Genomic DNA, 17734 nt, shown 5'->3' with positions numbered 1-17734 from the left:
AAGTTTATGGTTCTATTTAGTGAATGTATACTGTTCTGTTTGCTCCCATTTACTTCCACTGTTCTCAGGGTTTAGTGCATGTTCCATAGTGACATGTAGAATTTCCCCCGTGCTTTTGTATCATACACTTGTTATATCCCCTAGTGATCCCTTGAGTTTTAAGCTGCCTCTGACCTATGGTTCTGTAGATCTCCTGATATTGACATAGCTGAATCTATTATCTAACTTCTAGAGTGGAAATCAGACACCTGGGGTTCATACTAGCCTTTCCATCCATGCACTTTAAGCTCTCTGTGGCTCCGTTTTTATACTTGTAAACCTGAGCAAATATTTGCCCTTTCCTTCCTTTCAGTGCCATGGTGAAGATGAAATAAATAATTATAAAGAACATTGCATTCTTCAAAAAATGGCAGCATACCATTTACAGATAACTTTCTCATTCAGTCACATCAAAATAGCTAAACAACTAAGTGTTAGCAAGAGAAGTCCCTGAGCAGCAAGTACCGTAGATGACGCCAAGCCTGTCTGTCATCCGCATTTTACTCCGAGACCCAGACTCACTTAAAGCTTCCTTACACACGTACACCTGACAGGCTTGGCTCCCTCAGTTCCAATTCCTCGTCCATAGGCAAGTAGAAGTAGGTAAATTGAAAATAGCTAGGTGGGTAAATTGAAAGTACCAAAGCAGGCAAATTGAAGGTAGCAAGAAACAGGTAATCATTTTAAAAGAAAAAGAGAGGTGCGCTTGGGTGGCTCTGTCCGCTAAGCGTCTGCCTTCAGCTCAGGTCATGATCCCAGGGTCCTGGGATGGAGCCCCGAACAGGGCTCCTTGCTCAGCAGGGAGTCTGCTTCTTTCTCTCCCTCTGCCCCTCCTCCCCCTTGTGCGTGCTCTCTCTTTCTCTTTCTGTGTCTCTCCCTCTCTCAAATAAATAAATAAAATCTTTTAAAAAATACAAGAAAAAGAGAGACAAAAGAACTGTGCAAAATAGAAACCTGAAAAGTACAAGATCTGAGACCATTAAGTACAGGGGAAAAGCAGTCTTGAACAGCTGAGTAGGTTCCAAGAAGATCACTGGATTATAATCTAGTACTGTCAGTGATGTTCAAAATGATCATTAGTTTCTGTGTGGGGCCTGTGTGTTTTCATGCGTCCAGCCTTCTCTCTGCTCTCTTTTGAAAGCAGCACTGTTGATTATCCTTTAGAAAACTACCTTCCGCAGGTTGTACTGTGTTCCAGAGGGGCCGTTGCTTACGGTGCACTCTCCTCTCCTGGGCAAGGCTGAGCATCTGGTCTGAGCAGATCAGTTGCTTCTGGGCAGGAATTTGGATACTTTATTCTTCCCTTCCACACATAGCCTTGGAACTGCATGGTCCCTAACCTTTTCAAGATTGGTTATCTGATTTTCCTTTAATGTGGGGACTGCCCTGAAACATTCCAATAAAATACTTAGCTTAGGGCATCTGGGTGACTCAGTCAGTTAAACATCTGACTCTTGATTTTGGCTCAGGTCATGATCTCAGGGTTGTGAGATCCACCGACCTCCCCCCCATGCCACCCTGCTCCTGCCCCAGTGTGTCAAGCTCCACACTGAGTGTGGGGCCTGCTTTAGATTCCCTTTCTCCCTCTCCCTCTGCCCCTCCCTAACTCCGCTCACGCCAGTGCACACTCATGAACTCACTCTTTCTCAAAACAAATAAACAAACAACAACAACACCCAAACACTTAGCTTAAGTTAGCCAAAGGTACTTTTATTTATTTTTTATTTTATTTTTTTTACAATTTTTATTTTGTTATATTCGTCACCATACAGTACATCCCCGTTTTTGATGCCATGTTCCATGATCAAAGGTATTTTTAGACTGCCCACAGTTTGTGATCTGGAACCAACATAGATTCATTAAAGAAAAGGCTCAATTTTGTTCCATATGCAGTGTTTAAAAGGCACAGGTATTCGTAATAAACATTTAAAATATTTCCATCCAACGTTGTTAAAATACATTTTAAAAACTTTAGCATTAAATGGCCATTTTCATTCTAAAGACTTTTCTAGTTTCCTAACCATACCACATAAATGAGTTGTGGTTGTGTACAAATCTAAGAATGATTGCATTGTAGTTTTACGCTTGAGTGTGTCTTGCTTAACTCTGTCTCAGCATGGCTCTGGTTAGCTCCTTGTTAAAGTGATGACTGATGTCATAAAAATGGCCTGAGGTTCCATTTAAAATGGGAAACTTTCAGTTGTGGTCCAAATGCTTTGAACATTCAACAATATCTACAGCTATGTTCTGGGATAAAGCGGTGAGCAAGGTGAATGCAGACCCAGTGCTCATGGAGCTAATGGTCAAATCGCCCAGGGAACATGTACCGGATGAAAGGAGAAGTGGCCTTTGCTTGAGATAAGCTCATTGCCCATGACTCTGGCCATGTATTTCTCCTGCCTAGAAAATCTAATATCTGACCTTTCTCCACATCCTTTACCCGTCTTTTCCCGTATATCCCATTCCTTTTTCAAGGTCCAGATCAAATACCTTGCTCCCCGTTAAGACTCTTCCAATAATAACAGTGATAGTAGCTTAACGTTTATTGTGCTAACCTCTTTACTTGGACTACATTACGTATTTCTCACAGTGCACTGCAAAGTATTTATGTATGACTCCTTAGTAATCTAATTGATTGGATTTCAGGAAGATTTATGTATATAAAACTTGAAATATTGAATTTAGTATGCTCAGATTCTCGAGATCTTTTGACCATAGAATCTAAAATGTAGGGTGGGAAGGAAACAATTTTATATCTGTTGTGCATCAGAATTGCCTGGGGGAGTCTTTTAAAAATAGAGATGCCTAAGTACATCATTCTCAAAAATTCCAGCTAATTAGAAACACACAAGCACACACATATAGAACACAGCATAATGACTCCAAATCCTGCCTTCTTAAGATAATGACAAATAGCACTTAGTGTGTTTGCATTTGGTCTCTCTATTTTGTAGCTCTAAAACTTAAAACATTATATGGAGTTAAACATGGCCTTATCATTGAGATCTTCCCGGACCACCTTATTTAAGACTATAACCTACATCCATTCCCTTCCCTATTACGCTTAAGTTTTCTGTGGAGAATTTCTGACCTTCTGCTTGTTAATGACATTTTAATTCATTTCTTTTTCTCCCCTAGAGTAACCTATCTTCCCCCACCTCCCACCCCCTAGAATGTCAGCTGCAAAAGGGCAGAAAATTTTATCTGCTTTTTCACTACAGTATCTACAGCCCTAGAAGAGTGCCTGGCACAGACAGGATGTGGAAAATGAATGAATGAAACTGGCAAAGTGCCCTTGAGAAATGCTGTACTGTTTCCACTCCTACAGAAGTAAGGTATTGTCTGTGTCAGAGAAATATTTTTGATGGGTAGGACTTTGAGGCACTAGTTGAATGCTTCCTAGGATCTCTGTGGAGGGCGTTGGGAGTCAAGAGCCTTGCATGTGCCTGGGTGGCTCAGTTGGTTAAGGGTCTGCCTTCAGCTCAGGTCATGATCCCAGGGTCCTGGGATCCAGCTCCACAATGGGCTCTCTGCTCAGTGGGGAGGCTGCTTTTTCCTCTCCCTCTTCCCCTCCCCTGCTGCTCATGCTCTCTCTCTCTCTCAAATAAATAAATAAAATCTTAAAAAGAAAAAAAAAAAAGCCTTGTGACACTAAAACAAAGCACGGTGCCTGGGACTAGTAGGTCAATAGCAGATGTCATATACAAGGGAGAGGCCATGCTGAAGATACCAACTGCCCTCAAACACGTTCAATAGGAATAATTTTAAAAACATGTGCAGCTATTGGTTTCAGGACTTGAGCACATAACTTGTCCATGTTACAAATTTTGGGACTTGTTCAGGACTATGTCCCGGTTCCTTTGGTTTATATCTTTCTACCACCCAGATTGCCTAATTTTTGAACTTTTTATGAGCAGAGTACTGCTTTCAGTGCGATTTAGTCATTTCCCATAGCTCTCTATCCTTTAGAGTAGCTTTTAAAGTTACTTGGGCCATTTTGGGTAGAGGACATTGGAAAACGATTTTTGTGCAACTAAATAAATGGAAAGCTTCTTGGTATTATTAATGTTCAAAATATGCAACCCACACATATTATTCAACTGGAGATTGTTTTGAAGTCATTTTTTAATTACAGAATTTCTAAATCAGAAAGTATGTCTGAAAATAGAAATTTGGAACTAAATACACGAGCATGGAGTTTTTTTTTTTTAAAGATTTTGTTTATTTATTTGAGAGAGAGACAGAGAGACAGCATGAGTTGGGGCAGGAGCAGAGGGAGGGGCAGAGGGAGAGGGACAAGCAAACTCCCCACTGAGTGGGGAGCCCATTGCAGGGCTCGATCCCAGGACCCTGAGGTCATGACCTGAACCGAGGTCAGATGCTTAACCAACTGAGCCACCCAGGCGCCCAGAGCACAAAGGGCTTTTAATAGAAAGTAAGAGGGGCAACAAAGTGTAGGAGGAAAGTGCCAGGGCCAAGACTCTGGAGATCCAGGTTCCATGGGCTTCTCTGCCCATCATTAGCCCCGCTAGTCCCCTACTTAGTTGGGAAATGGAACTGCTCGTCTTAACTCCCAGGCTTTGTTATGTGGAACTGTAGATATGTGAATCACAATGAAAACTGTAATGTTTATTCAATTGAAAAGGCTGCACTAAGTTTCTTAAACACTGGAGAATGATGGTAGGTTGGTAGAAAGAGAGATTTTGAAAGACTCAAGCCTGTTTTCCCAAATCGTTTTGCGTGGAACCTACTTCATTGATGTGTTTAGTCTGCTTTTGGTGACGGCTAACCTCACTATCTCAGTGGCTCGTCCCCCATACACATTTATTTTCATGCTCACTGTCTGCAGTTCTACCCTAGTTCAGCTGGTCTAGGCTGGGCTCCACTGCATACTTGGCATCAGGGCTGTAGTCACCATGGCTTGATTTTAAGCTACTGGTTGGGTTCAGATTTTCTCTATGTGTCTATCATCAGTCTAATATAGGTGGCTAACCAAGACAGGTTCTTGCAGAAGTGTAAGGGAGAAACTGATCTGTGCCAGAACATCTAAGGCGTCTAATGTTCCATTGACCAGAGCAAGTCACGTGTCCAATCCCAATGTCAATGGTGTTGGGTAGGATACTGCACCTACGGTGGGGGCAGAGGGAGTGACTATTTGCTAAACATTAATCCGAACTTCCACAGATGTCTTTAAAAAAATATAGGAACACGCTTTAGAGAGCTTAGAAGTTTCTTAGACATTCCCAATATATGATGACATATTAAAGGTTGTGAGAACTCCTGTTCTAAATAAAATTGTTTGGTTTTGCTCATCAAATTTATGTGACCATGGTAATTTTTACCTATACTTCACAAACCATTTATATTTCATGGAACTGGATTTTTACTAAATACGCTTTGATAAATGCTGTTTTCAAGTATGCAGTTGAACAATTATCAAGTGTACCACCTCTGGATCACATAGACCTTCCCTTGACTCTTGGTTCTGGAACTATTTTAAGTGTTTGGTAGAGTTTGGCTGACAGTTCTCATGATTAGGTTCTATGCAAACTTGGTAAAAAAAATACTCTGCCATTGTGGTCCTGACTTAAGTAATGTAGAAGATAAAGCCTCATTCTGGTAGAAGAAATTATAGATGTGTGATTTGTAAGATTATTTTCACCTCTTTTCATTCCCAAATATCTTTCACACCTATTTAATGATGCCTAGAATTCAGGTACCAGGGGAACAAAAGCTCTACATTATATAGTGAATGAGAAAATTTTATTTAATAATGAAGCATTGTATTATTCAGTGAAATATAATGAGTCAATGAGTCAATTGATTCAGGGTCCAGCTCTATTTGGAGAAGGAGAAGAGCATGTTGGTAAGGAAAAATAACTAGAGATTTGAAAGGAGGGTGTTAGGGACTGAATGTTTATGTGCCGCTCTCCAAATTTATATGTTGAAAATCTGTGCCCTCAATGTGATGGTATTGGGAGGTGGGGCCTTTCAGAAGTAATGAGGATTAGATGGGGTCACCAGGGTGGGCCTCTCATGAATGGGATTGTTTCTTTACAAGAGTCAAAGAGAGCCTGCTTTCTCTGCTCTCGGCCACGTGAGGACACAAGTGGCCTGTTTGTAGCCCAGACGAGAGCCCTCATCAGAATCCGTGCTGGCACCCGATCTTATACCTCCAGCCTCCAGAACTGTGAGAAATAAATACCTGTTGTTCGTAAGCCACCCAGGCTGTGCTATTTCGCTTTAGCACCCTGAGCTAAGTCAGAGGGAAAGAACCCCAGAGAGGAAGCAAGAAAGAGGAGAAAAGAAGGATGCACTGCAAAAACAGATTTGGTCAGAGCCACCTGAGGACAGACAGAACTTTGTATTAAGGTCCTTGTCCCAGGCCCAGTTCTGCTTTGTGGGATTTAAAGACCTATGTTTGTTTAGTACAGACTTCTGATAAAGGACTTCTGTTCCCAGGGGATGCAGGAAGCAGCGTTGCTCCCGGTGCCACAGAATCTCAGTCTGTCAGAGCAGGCAGGATTTGGAAGGTCATGTATCCCAACACTGCAATTTGACAAATGAGAAAATTAAGGCACAGAGAGGAAAGGAAAGCTTAAAATTCTTCAGCCGGAAGTGATGGAAATGGACCTACCTCTCATAGCTCTCAGAACAGGACACACTTCACAACAACTCTATTATTAAATAATGATAGTGATAATGATAATGCCTACCATTGGTGAAGCTTTTATTATAGCCAGGGGTAGTTCTAAGTACTTTATGTGGATTGTTTCTTTTATGTGTCATAATAACCCAATGAGGCAGGTATCCTCTTTACGTGGGAGGAGACTGGAACACAGCAGAGCTAATGAACTTGCCTCCAGGATTACCTCCAAGGAAGTAACAGAGACAGGACACATCATAAAGTAGTTTTCAAAGCAACGTGTGGCATACACCTGGTCTTGTCCCAGAAACAGTCAGCTGACAAAAGTGGGGCAATACTGCATAGTTCTTCATTCACTCGGACAAAAAGAAAATGGTTTTAAAGGACACGTTTCCAGATCTTCCCTGTATCCATCACCCAATGCAACCATCATCTTCTTCCTGCCAGATAGGTACTAAACTACAAATCGCCCAAAATAACGGGGCAGAAAGTGAAAGAAATTAGCAGCATTCATTGCATTGCAAACAGGTAATTCCCAGCAATGCAGTCCTGAAGGTTTCAATTAAAAGGAAGAAACTTGGTCTTAAAGGGTACTTAATCAGTTCAGATGATGAAAAAACAACTCAGGTGTGTGGAATTGTGTGAGTGGACTACGTTAGCCATGTAGAGTGGAGGCAGGCTAGACAGAGAGAAGTCAATTAGGAGCTAGATTTTGGAATGAGAGCAGTGTCAGTGAATCCGCCCGTCAGTTGCAAATGTGAGAATAGTAGTCAACATCCATACCAACGGACAACAGGCAGGACTGAGCGGAAATCCACACGCCCTACCTACTAGAACCTGGAGCTGGAATGGGTCTTGCCTTGTTCAAGAAGAAGTAGAGAAGAAAAATATAAATTGAAGTGGTCCCTTGGGTGGAAAAAATACTGTGCAGCAAGAAAAGAAACAGTATTGAGAAGACCTGGGGGAAGAGTACACATCTCAAAACAAGGAACTCTGGGATCCAGAAGCATATTTAAGAAATAGTTTGTCATCTTCAGAAAAGTGCAAGAAGATACAGCGTCTGTGCGTGAGAAGCAAAAGGCCCTCAGTCCGGTGAGCTGGGTGGAGACAGAGGTGTTAAGGAGGGACTGCAATACAGGGAAAATATAATGGAAGTTGGATAAAAGACTCCAAATTTCTGGAAACAAACTAAAAAATAATATTGGGTGTGCCAAGTTAGCCTTATAATAAATGGTAGTTTAAAGGGAAACGACAAAATACCTACAGGTGAATGATAAAGAAAGCATTTCGTATCAAAATTTGCTGATAGTAGCCAAAGCAGAGGGAATTTACAAGTTTGAGTAAATTTTCTGAACAGAAAATAGCAATACTGAAAAATAAATTAGCAAAGATTTTAACTTCACCTGGGAAAAAAAGAGTGAGCTAAAAGAAGAAAAAAAGTCACCAACCAACAAAAAACAAGAAAGAATATAAAGATAATACAAAACAGAAAAACAATAGAGAAAATTAATAATAACCAAATACAATACTTTGAATAATAACCATAACAGTATTAACAAAAGGAGTTAATATTTAGCACTAACTGACACTGTTTCAAGTGATTTATTTATGTTAGCTCATCTGATCCCTGTAATAGCCCTACAATGAGGTTATTATAATTATCTCCATTTTACGAAAGAGGAAAATGAAACTACGAGAAGTTAAGTCACTTGTCAAAGGTTATACAGCTAGTTAATGGCAGAGCCAGGATCTGAACCAGGGGGACTGGTTTGCCCTTCAGAAGACAGAAGAAGGGCAAAAAAGATCCGGCAAGGCTGGTACGAAGAAAAGGGAAGAGATGAGTAGGCAAAATACACAATAAAAAGGGAAAGAGAAAAAAAATTTTTTTGAGCAACTAGCTTATATTTCAATAAATGTGTAAATCTTTGTATTCGTCCGCTAGGGCAGCTATAACAAAATGCCGCAGACTGGGGGACTTAAAGGACAGAAATTAATTTCCTCACAACTGTGGACAGTGGAAATCTAAAATCAAGGTCTTCGCCAGTTTGGTTTCTCCTGGCCTCTGCCCTTGGCTTCAGATGGCCGCCTTCTCACTATGTCCTCACATCGTGTCTTCTCTGTGTGAGAGCATGCTTGCTGTCAAATTTCTCTGTGGGGCCAAACTTCTTTATATAAAGACACCAGTCAGATTGGATTAGGACCCACCCTAAGGCCTCGTTTTAACTTAATCACCTCTTGGAAGGCCCTTTCTCCCAATAGAGTCACATTCTGAGGTACTGGGTGTTAGAGAATCAACGTATGAATTTTCTGGGAACACAATTCAGCCCATAATAGCCTAGAAAAGTGGATTTTGGTGGCGCAGGGCAGGGTGGTGGTGGGGAACTACCGGCCTAAGGTAAAATAGAAAATTAAATACATCAATAACAGTATGGTTATCAACCTTCCTCTTTTACTCCCCAACTCATCAATGAATTGAAACCCTGTTAATTTTGCAAGTGAATCACATTTTCCCAGAAACAGAAAAATCCCTGTATTACGTAGTTTTTCCAGAAAGAAAAAGATAAGAAACAGTTGACCAACTTCTTTCATTCAGAAAGTAGATAGAATCAGTGTAAAAACATGATAGGCTTCATGTTTAAAACATAGGTACAAAAAACCCAAACAGTGTACTTAAAAAAAAAAAATCCAGCAATGTAAATAGGACATTAATACATCTTGATCAAGTTCAATCTATTTCAGAATATAAACATGCTTTAACTTTAGAAAAGTCCGTGAATAAAATTCACAGCAATAGATTAGAAAAGATTTTATCATCTCAATGTATGTAGGAAAAACATTTGATAAAATTCAGTATCTATTCATATGCTATTTTTATTTTTTATTTTTTAAAGTAATCTCTGTGCTCAATGTGGGGCTCAAACTCATGATCCCGAGATCAAGAGTCACATGCTCCGGGGCGCCTGGGTGGCACAGCAGTTAAGTGTCTGCCTTCGGCTCAGGGCGTGATCCTGGCGTTGTGCGATCAAGCCCCACATCAGGTTCCTCCACTGGGAGCCTGCTTCTTCCTCTCCCCCTCCCCCTGCTTGTGTTCCCTCTCTCGCTGGCTGTCTCTATCTCCATTGAATAAATAAATAAAATCTTTAAAAAAAAAAAAAGAGTCACATGCTCCCCAGACTGAGCCAGCCAGACACCCCCTCAATGTCTGTTCATGACTGAGGAAAAAAACCTTATATAAAACTAGGAATAAAGGGAATATCCATAACCTGATAAAAGGTGTCTCCCCAAACCTTACAGCAAACCATACTTAATGGTACAACTTTAACACGTGATCTTTCAGGTATTTGTTAATGCTACAAACAAAACAAAACCAACAAGAAAAAGGGTGGTGTAAAAATTACAGAGGGGAACTTACAGTTATGAGGAAATTATATGGTTATTTATGTAGAAAATCTATACAATTACTAAAATTGATAAAGTTTAGATATGTTGTTTATAAAATTTAATATACAAAAATCTATTTTATTTCTATGCAACAGGAACAAAAACTTAGAAAACAGTTGAAATAGGGGTGCCTGGGTGGCTCAGTCAGTTTAGTAATTGATTCTTGGTTTCTTCAGGGGTCGTGATCTCAGGGTCCAGAGATCGAGCCCTGCCATGGGCTCAGTGTGGAGTCTGCTTGTCCCTCTCCATCCCCTATCCCTGCTCCTGCTTTCTTGCTTTCAAATAAATAAATAAATAAATAAATAAATAAATAAATAAATAAATCTTTAAAAAAAAGAAAATAGTTGAAATAAAAAGATACAATTCTATTTACAGTAGAAATTTTATACATATAATCTAAAAAAATCTTTATGGAGAAAATCTTTATGGAGATTAAAAAACTTATTAATAGGTATTAAAAATACCATAATTAGTAGCAGATAGTAAGTAGACTATCTTGAATGTCTACTCAAATGGAACAATATATTCAGTGGTATTAAAATAAAAATCTAAAAATGATTTATGCTGTCCTTGAAAGCCTGACACAACAAAGCTTGAAAGCTGGTTTTAAAATTTATACGGATCATTGAGGGCCCAAGAATGGCCAAAATAGTCCTGAAAAAGAAGCAGGAAATCTTATTATAATGTTACATTAAATAAGAAGTGGGGGATTGGTGCAAGAACTAAGGGACCCAGAGACCAATGGAACATAACAAATTTGATATATACCAGAAACTTGTGAAAAAATGGGATGGTCAACAAATGGGTTGAAATTATTGGAAAAAATGGAATTGGATCTGTACTTCACAGTCAACATAAATGTCGATTCCATGTCTGGTAAAAATGTAAACATAGAAGGTAAAGCTAAATAAAACTTCTATTTTTTTAAATTTTAAAACATTTAATGTATTTATTTGAGAGAGAGACAGAGAGAGTGAGAGAGAGAGCACAAGTGGGGTGAAGGGCAGAGAGAGAAGCGGACTCCCCACCAAGCAGGGAGCCCGATTTGGGGCTCGATCCCAGGACTCTGGGATCATGACCTGCACCAAAGGCAGATGCTTAACTGACTGAGCCACCCAGGTGCCCCTAAATAAAACTTCAGAAGAAAGTATAAGAAAATATCTGGGACTTGGAGTAGGAAAATATTATTTGAACAAGATCTGAAGAGCACAAGCCACAAAGATTGATGAATGTAATTGCATTAATTAAGAACTTTCGTTCATGAGGAGACACCATAGAGACAGCAGAAAGGAAAAGACTTGGAGAAGGCTATATATATATATATGTAAATTCTGTGTGTGTGTGTATCTGGCAAATAATTACATAATTAGTATTCAGAATATACAGTATTTGTTCAGATCAGTAAGGGAGAGACAAAACCATGAAAATACACTCAGACTCATTAACAATCTTGGAAATGCAAATTAGAAACACAATGAGACACCATTTCAGTTAGAAGCCTGATATTAAAGATGCTGGCAGAGAGAACATACTGGAAGTAGAGATATAGTCAATAGTTAGAAACTACTTGGGTTTGAACTCTTGATTTAAAACTACTTGGGCTGAATTTCCAGCCCTGTCGCTGTTTGACTAAGAATGATTTGCTTAACTCCTCTAAGTCTTCAATTTCTTATCAATTCAACACGGAGAGTAATGAGAAAACACATGTAAAGCTGTCAGCTCATTGCCTGGCACAGAAAAGGATACTCGCCACATGTTTATTGTTCTGTAAATATTACAGCTAGTGTATGTTGAGCACTTACTGCAGGCCAGGCACTGCACTGGGCTAAGTGCATCGTTTGGTTTTTGTTTTTTAAGATTTTATTTATTTATTTGACAGAGAGAGAGGCAGCAACAGAGGGAACACAAGCAGGGGGAGTGGGAGAGGGAGAAGCAGGCTTCCCGCTGAGCAGGGAGCCGGATGTGGGGCTTGATCCCAGGACCCTGGGATCACGACCTGAGCCGAAGGCAGATGCTTAACAACTGAGCCACCCAGGCGCCCCTAAGTGCATCGTTTGTACAATGATCTCTTTCAATCGTATGCATTGTGATTATATGTGTTTTACAAATGAGGAAGCAGGCGTAAGTAGAGACGAAGCAGTCGGGGCTAAAACCCACATCTGGTGGGCTCTGAAGTCTGCATGTAAAATTCAGCTTCATTGTCTCCCACTGTTACCGTAGAAAGCGTATCTTAGGTAGATACAGATAATCTTCAAGGTCCCTTCCTTAAATCCTTTATTGCCATCACGTGCAGACACGCACGGAGGCTAGCCTATTTATTTCCCTTTCTGGCTGGAAGTTGTGTTATTTTTCAGTATTGTTCTAAAAACAGATTGGTAACAATAGATCTTATAGTGCTCCTATTAGCAATTTGTACAGTGGGCCTACAACATCACTTATAAAAATGTTCTTTTGGAGCCGCTGTAGGTCTCCGAACATTTCTGCAATGCCATTTGTACAGAGAGTGCACCTGAGAAGAATGAGGGAATAATATAATGAAGCCTATTGGGAAGCCCTCTCTCTGAGCTAAACTGGAGGTTCAGATGCGGTGTCATGTTTCTGAACTCTGTTCTTTGAAGCTCCATTTTGGGTGCTAGACTTATAAGGGGCTTCAGCAAATACCTTAGTCCCACCTTTCCTCCTCTGCCAGAGTCACTGACAATATTCCTGATACGTATCCCCTTGCCATAGTTCTGGCAGGGAGTTGTAATTCCCTGGGAGTTATTTCTAGACCCCACCAATGGTTAGATAGCACATTCTTCTATCTTCAGTTCTGTAACTTTCCATTCTGTGATGAGTTCTGCCTTTTAGAGCGGCATAGAATAAATGTATATTTTATACATGACGAATTATACAAATTTGATGTAGCAATTAGGTTTCCTTTGTGAGGCAGTTTTCCTCTGTGAGAAAACTGGGTCTCATTTTGTGCTCCATTACAACCACAGCACCTAGAACAGTGTGGGAAATAAAATAGGTGCTCATGAAATGTCTCGATGAATGACTGAATGAGTTTTCTCTTTTCTACACTAGCCACTTCAGAGTCTTGAACAATTCCTCATGAGACAGGGCTTCCAGATTTCTCATAGACTTAGTGATCCATCTATGAACATGGTCTAGTTCCTTATTATCTTTCATAAAATGACTGTAACAAAATATTCTATTTCTTTGAATGTGAAGCATGAAATGTGACCATTAACTTCTCAAACGTAAGCTCCATGTGGTCGGGGACTACATATCACATGTAAAGAGATAAATGAGTGGTTGAATGAATAAATGCTTGACGGCTGCTCTAGGTGGTTATCGTGTTACATTTGACCCTGCCGCGCGTGGCCACAACTGGTTGGAATAAAGACAAATATCGGATTTTAATTAGGCCAATTAGATACCTCCTGGAAATGTGGAAGCCCTGTCCTTAGGGAGAGGAGCTGAAAGGCCCAGCATTAAGGCTGAAAGTAGAGACTAGTCACAGCCTTATGGAATAGAAGCAAGAGAAATAGTGCAGGTCCACAGAGGGAAACGCAGAGGAGAGACACAGCCCGTGACTGCCAGTGAACAACATGGCTTGCCAGCGCCTGGCTCCAGTTTCCACTAGGGTCAGCTGCCTTCATTTTGTGAGATCTCTGAGTCCTTAGGATAGTCCCTGTCCCACCCTGAGAGACAGACAGACACACAAATGCACACACACATTGCATGGAACAGTTCATTCAGCCTAGTAGAATGCTAATTCTTCATTCATATTCTGTACTTGGATTACTAGAGTGCCCAGGTCTTTTCCCATGAACTGCTCTCAAACTGATTGTGTAATTTAGGTTTTGGGGAAGGTTCGTTCATTCACCCATCCATTCTACAGCAGCACATTAAGCAACTACTCTATGTGAATATGCTTCCCTTCATTTACTTATTTGCCTGTCAGTTGTCACTTTTTGCTGCCGCCAAGGACTGCTGCCTCTAATAATCCTCCCTTTCTATTTACCTCTTATCAGCAGTGGAATGAAAAACAAACAGGTTACCACGTATTGAGCTGTAAGCAGTAACAGCAAAATGAAAGTTCTTACGCTCTTACCGTGGGCACGTGCAGGGATGAAAGCACATGACGTTTACTGTATCTATGCTGCCTGCAGAGAGAACATTTTGCCTACTTTCTGTTTTCCTCTTAGATTCTGTGTTGCCGAAGGTGTAGTAAATAAATATTGGGTAACTGGGGTGTTCTGTGTGTACATACATATATTCATTCATATTTCACATAAGTTTCTGTCCAGATATATATACATAGCCGGGGAAAAACTGAAGAAGGTTTCTACCAGAATCCAACAGTGAAGAAGATTCGATGACATGTAAATAGATGAAACTGGTTACATTTATAGAGCAGCAGATGTACTCAGGACTTTTTCTCTCCAATTATGCATCTTGAGTAAAACCAGAGATTAAACTTGGCCATTCAGTGCACTCTTAATTCATCTCTTCCATTCCACTCTTCCTTCAATCAAATTAACCAACCTTTAAACACCCATTTCTAAGCTGCTTTTCTGCAATTCCCATATGTATGCCTTACACCAGCCCCCATCACTTGTGGGTTCAGTTTTAGGGGTGGGAAGGGACATGAGGAAGATGACACTTTTTTTTTTCCTTGTAGTCCAAATGCCCATACAGTAGCCAAATTTATACTTTGTCCATCCTCCTTTTCTTTCTTTCTTTCTTTCTTTCTTTCTTTCTTTCTCTTTTTCTTTCTTTCTTTCTTTCTTTCTTTCTTTCTTTCTTTCTTTTAATTTTTAAAGATTTTATTCATTTATTTATGTATTTGAGAATGAGAGAACACAAGGGGGCGGGAAGGGACAGAGGGAGAGGGAGAGGGAGAAGCAGACTCCCAGACAAGCAGGGAACCCAAGGCAGGGCTTGATCCCAGGACTCCGAGATCATGACCTGAGCCGAAGGCAGATGCTTAACGGACTGAGCCACCCTTGGGGGTGCCCGTTCCCCATTTTTAGCAATAAGATTATTAGCAATAAAAAAGGTACGGCACTAAAGTAAGGGATTTGAATCCTGCCTCTGTTACCTCTCAGCCGTACAACTTTCCTGGAGTTCTTGTAATTGTTTCATACTTTGGTTTGTTTATATCTAAATGAGGTTAATACTACCAACTTGTAGGAATTGCTTTGAGGGTTAAAGCGCTCAAATGTCTATAAAATACTTAGCGTAGTGCCTGGCACGTGGCTAAGTATTCGATAGTGGGTAGCTTTTATTGTTGTTTGTATGACTGTGGGACTCTGCTGTCTGTGACCCCAGAGAGAGAGAGAGAAAACAACGTGCAAGGCAGAGGACTAAGAGAAGCATTTCCTAAGAGCATAATACATTTTCTGGGAATTCAGATGTTAGTTTGAAAAATCTTAAAAATTTGTCAGTGGTAACACAACTTATTTACAGGCTGTCCCGGGGATAATACGAATGTTTCTGTGAGTACTATCCCAGATTTCTTTTTCTGTGAGAACAAACTCCCCTGTGCTTCTTAAATTTCTGTTTTTTTGGTCAAGAATTTCTGTTTTCCCTAATGCACCATGGGTTTTCTCAACTTTCCCCCTTTGAATCCTAGGAATTTCAATCTGGGCTGTGGCAAGAATGGTATTTCGAAGAAGGAGATGTGAGAAATGCCAGTTCTTCCCAATTAACACTGTGTTTTAAGACCCCAGAATAATTTTGCATCCCTTCTTAGACATTTTGTGGAAAATGACCTATCCTGTGTATGTTTAATGCTTGACTCTAAGCAAAAGTTCTTACTAGCCAACTGCCATGCCTTTCTTTACTGGCCGAAGTGCTTGTATTTTGATCTCCACCCTCTTGGATGCCTTGTGGAAGTATCTTCCAACCTCCTTCCTGAGTGAGTTTCCTCAGACTTAAACTAAAGAAATAGAAAGGACTGTGAGCAGAGAGTTGATTCCAAAAGTGTAAATAATCCAACAAATTCGTGGAACTCTGGGCCAAGTTTGCAGGGGAGCTGAAGGAGTCAGATGCCCGTCAATTTTTAGTAATAGGTAGAACACTATTTGGAAAGCAGGCGGTTGGGTGAGATAAGCCAAGTGATCACAAGTTACGAGGCTAAGATGAAAACAGTTGGCTGAGCAACATGCAGTTATACATATTGTTGCATAATGTGCTTCCACGTCCTTACCTAAGTGCTTGTTGCTGGCAGAGAGCAGCCTGGCCTTGGAAATTTGCTGCTGCTAGTCAGATGTGAACTGGTTGATGTTTGTGATATACTTAAAACCTCTTATGGTAAACAGTACAGGCAATTATTTTCTTATATATTCAGACTATGTCAAGTGGGTTGAAGAAGTCTTAAGAAGAGGCTCCATTTCCAGCTCACAGATTTGTGTCTAATTGTTCTTTGATTGTAAAACTTCAGAAAAATCTCAAAAACCCAGTTTACTCTGAAGCAAGAAATGAAATTTCTTAGTGAATGTCCCACTAAGTAACTGACAATTAAGTAACCAAACATCTATACCTGCACTTTAGTTTAAGATTTCAAAAAGAAACGTGGTCAGCTTTATCAATGTGATTCACTCTCTGACATTGTCTCTGCTAGGAGAGAACCACTTTCTCTTGTGACCGACTGCCCAGGGGAACCTCAGCGTATCTCTGGTGTAAAAAGCAAACATCCTTTTCAGCAAATAGCTGGATATTATGGTAGGAAGTATGTAGATCATCTTGCTTATTTTACCATCCATCCGGGCAGAGATGGAAACATTGTGAGCTGGGAACATTGAGTTTCGTTTAACCTGTATCCTTGCCTTTTAGATGATATCTCTTAGGACTAGTTAAGGTAAATGGATTGCTTCTAAAATTGTGAGATGAGCTATAGGGCAGCATGTCATTTAATTAGATTTTTTTCTTTTTGTATTTTCTGTTGAGAAATATGGAGTAGGACCTAAGCTATTCATTCATTGAAGCATATAGTTTGCTTAGAATCCTTTTTAGCTTAGCTAAGAGTACTGTTTATGGCTGTTTCAAAAAGTATAGCTAGATAATTTGTAAACTCAATTTCATGTCAATTGTAATCTACTTATTGTGCTCCTTCTGTACTGTGTTTACCAAGGTCAACCATGGTTCATACTTCTAATGAGAAAGATTTGCATTAAAATATCTTTTCTATGCATAGGTGGGGGCAGAAGACTCATTATGTTTTTCCTCCACTCCCAAAGCACCCAAACTCCAGACTTCAAGGTCATATATTCTTTCCCCACTTCTAATCTAATATTAAATCGTATTGATTTTATCTTAATATTTTTTCTATTTTTTCCCCATTTTCCATTACCATTGTCGTTATCTTAGCTCAGGCCCTCTGATTTCATCCCTTAAATATTTCTTTCTTTCTTTTTTTTTTGGTAAGATTTTATTTATTTATTTATTTATTTATTTATTTATTTATTTATTTATTTTAAAGGGAGAGAGAGAGTGAGCATAGGCATGAGTGCGGGAGCTTCGGGAAGAGCAGAGGAAGAGGGTGAGGGAGCAGGAGAGAATCCCAAGCAGACTCCGTGCTGAGTGTGGAGTCCCGTCTGGGGCCTGGATCCCAGG

The 17734-nt window shown here is 40.1% G+C and overlaps 1 long non-coding RNA gene across 1 annotated transcript in view; it reads left to right on the top strand.

Annotated features, from left to right (window-relative positions):
• The first annotated feature begins 2867 nt into the window (after positions 1-2867).
• The window catches only part of LOC103663047, a 30496-nt gene continuing 15629 nt past the window's right edge, over positions 2868-17734 (top strand). Inside the window, exon 1 of the long non-coding RNA XR_568649.2 lies at positions 2868-3374. This is a non-coding gene — a long non-coding RNA (uncharacterized LOC103663047). The remainder of the gene's footprint in view (positions 3375-17734) is intronic.

This window comes from Ursus maritimus, unplaced genomic scaffold (assembly GCF_017311325.1).
Source record: "Ursus maritimus isolate PB19 unplaced genomic scaffold, ASM1731132v1 scaffold_12, whole genome shotgun sequence".
Lineage (NCBI taxonomy): Eukaryota > Metazoa > Chordata > Mammalia > Carnivora > Ursidae > Ursus > Ursus maritimus.
The sequence above is the reverse complement of the archived record's forward strand: the minus strand, read 5'-3'. Positions and strand labels throughout refer to the sequence as shown.